Raw genomic sequence first — 2791 nt, 5'->3', positions numbered from 1 at the left:
CCCCTCCAAATCCAGTTTCCCATCGGGTGTAATCTCCACCGTTAGATATGGGGCCTCTAGATCCTACGGTTATCGCTCTTATCGTGCGGTTGACTTGCTCGACCGTTATTATTATTAAGTATCTATAATAATAAGAATTATTATTATTATTAAGTATCTATAATACTTATTATTATTATTATTAAGTATCTATAATAATAACCATTGATGATTAGTTATAACTATAATGACAATTATTTAATAATAATAATATGAATATTTCATATATAATAATAATTATTGTATTAAGTTATTATAATATTACCAATTCAATTAGAATTAATCAAGTATTTAGTTAAAATCTATTATAATTAGTCAATCAATTAATTAATATCTATTATAATTAAAATAAAAATAAATCATTTAAAGATTAGTTATAATAATAATAGGAATATTTCATTTATAATAATTAGTAAGAGCATCATTAAATATTATAGCAAAAATTAATTATTATAATAGCATCTAACTTACTATACAAGTAATTAGTATCTTCAAAGAATCATGGAGAAAAATTCTCCAGAGAATCATGGAGAAAGATTGAGCAAATCCAAAGAAAATTACAAGTAATACACCCTATCCTATTCTCCTTATAGAAGCAGGTCTTTCCCCTATTGAGAGCCTAGCTATGATTAGGTTTTGTTGTACAAGCACAACTCAATAACATAGACGATCATAGACTTCCTAAGCTAGCTTTAAATTCTAGGCCAAACCACCTAAGGCTCAATGGGGGATGGCATAAAGACACAAGGGCCTGGTTAAACTATTGGGAGATCAACGAGGATGATGCATTGCAAAACATAAATAACATTAAAGATATTGTTACTTCTAAGTTCAAAGAAAAAATGTGGTGTGAGAAAGATTTAGTGGCTAAAAGAAAATTAAGTTGTTATAAGAAGGTCATCAACCCCACCCTAGAAGATCAAATGTATCTCTCTACTTTAACTAGCTCAAAGAAGAAAATTAATATAGCAAAGATTAGAACGAATTCTCATGAGCTCCATAGTGAAACAAGTCCTTGGGCAGTTCCTAAAATGCCACGGATGGAAAGGATCTGCAATATATGTGAGAATAGGAACATCGAGGATGAAAACCACTTCCTTTTAGACTGTGCGGCGTATAACCACATTAGATCACAGTTTCACAATTTTTGTTACAATACTAACCTTCCTAGCCTTTTACAATGTCAAAATTCTAATAATGTTTTGTGATATTAACAAAACTCCATCTTACTTGTATAATGACATTTAAAAAAAGCTCTTCTAATAATGTCTCGTGTTTACATGATTACGGCTCCTCCGCGCTCTAATTAAATTTTTGTCTGCCCAATTCCATCACTGATATGTACAACGACGGATTCAAACAATTTTTCCAAATTTAATAGCAAATGAAATGAAAAGCATTATTTTTAAATGGGGACTACGCGAAAATAGCTTGAAAGTTTTGGCTTCTTTATTTACTTATTACTACCGTCCATTGGTAGTAGTTACACACAGAAGTCTCCAATATTAGATCTGGATAATCAGCTGTAAATTTCCATGATCTCTATAATTCGGTCACTTATTTATTTACTTATTACTACCGTCCATTGGTATTAGTTACACACAGAAGTCTCCATAATTAGATGTGGATAATCAGCTGTAAGTTTCCACCATCTCTGAAGTCGATCAACTACAGACCATCTCGGTGCCATCTTTGAGATGCAGAGTACAGGTGCCTGCGTTTGGCATCGCATTTTTGAGAACACAGCAGCTGCAGTAGGATTGCAGTTGTTGGTCTCCAGACGATGTGCAAGTCGTATATGAGACGTCATAGCAAATTTTCGTGCACACTGCACATATCCCACATCACAAATCCATTCAACATTATCATGACAGCAGAGCCTCTTTGGACTTTGAATTGCATTTAGACATTAGCATTAAATGGCAGAAAATGGAATTATATTTACCAGCTAGCAGCCTACGACTCTGACCGCTCATCTCATTTCCTTGTGCAGTGGATGCCATCATTGCTAGAAGCAGTACACCTAGAATCCATACAGCATGATGATCCACATCAACAACCAAAATATATACATAGAAATTACAAGGTACATGGTAATTACAACACTCAACCGACATACATAGAATACATACCTGCTGAGACACACCAAATTTGCAGAAAAAGGAGATTTCGTTTGCATGAGGCCATTCTATTATATGATAATTCCACTTTTACCACGTTCACACTCCAACAATCAATCGATGGTTAATGCACTCACTTCATTAATCTGAGGAGATAAGCGAGACCTGAGACGTATTGGTATGCAAATGAGCCATTTATATAGAAATAATGTAGTTTGGGGTAGAGTAACCTCGGGACCTTTTTTCTTTCGTTCACATTTACATTTGAGAATAAGATCAGGAGTTCATTATTCAACGGAGATCGCGTATCATTAAAACCTGCTGCATTATTTCGCCGACTAAATGATTCCGAAATTTTATTTTGACCAACTAGAAGATTCGGAAAGTCCACCAAATATCGTAATCGATCGTAAAGATATTTATAATATGGTTGTCCACCAAATATCGTAATCGATCGTAAAGATATTTATAATATGGTTGGTGGATGGTAGATGTTTGTATAATTTGTAATACCACATATTAAAATCCATTCTAATCTTGTTACACTAAAAACATTAACAATTCTAGATAAAATCTGTTGCATTGTTGTTGACAAATTTTTTTAGGTTTCAATAGAGAAAGTTGGAGTTTGG

At 33.2% G+C, this 2791-nt stretch overlaps 1 long non-coding RNA gene across 1 annotated transcript; it reads right to left on the bottom strand.

Moving 5' to 3' along the window:
* Positions 1 to 1441: 1441 nt before the first annotated feature.
* On the bottom strand, positions 1442 to 2314 carry LOC149256938 (uncharacterized). The gene is made up of 3 exons (XR_016245886.1): positions 2172 to 2314; positions 1985 to 2062; positions 1442 to 1867 (listed from the first exon to the last, which is right to left on the bottom strand). It is a non-coding gene; the product is annotated as an uncharacterized LOC149256938 (long non-coding RNA).
* Positions 2315 to 2791: the final 477 nt, after the last annotated feature.

Source organism: Pinus tabuliformis, chromosome 6 (assembly GCF_031772625.1).
Source record: "Pinus tabuliformis cultivar Carrire ecotype Pingquan chromosome 6, CPIR1, whole genome shotgun sequence".
In the NCBI taxonomy this organism is placed as follows: Eukaryota; Viridiplantae; Streptophyta; class Pinopsida; order Pinales; family Pinaceae; genus Pinus; species Pinus tabuliformis.
Note: the sequence above shows the minus strand (reverse complement) of the source record. Positions and strands in the feature narration are given on the sequence as shown.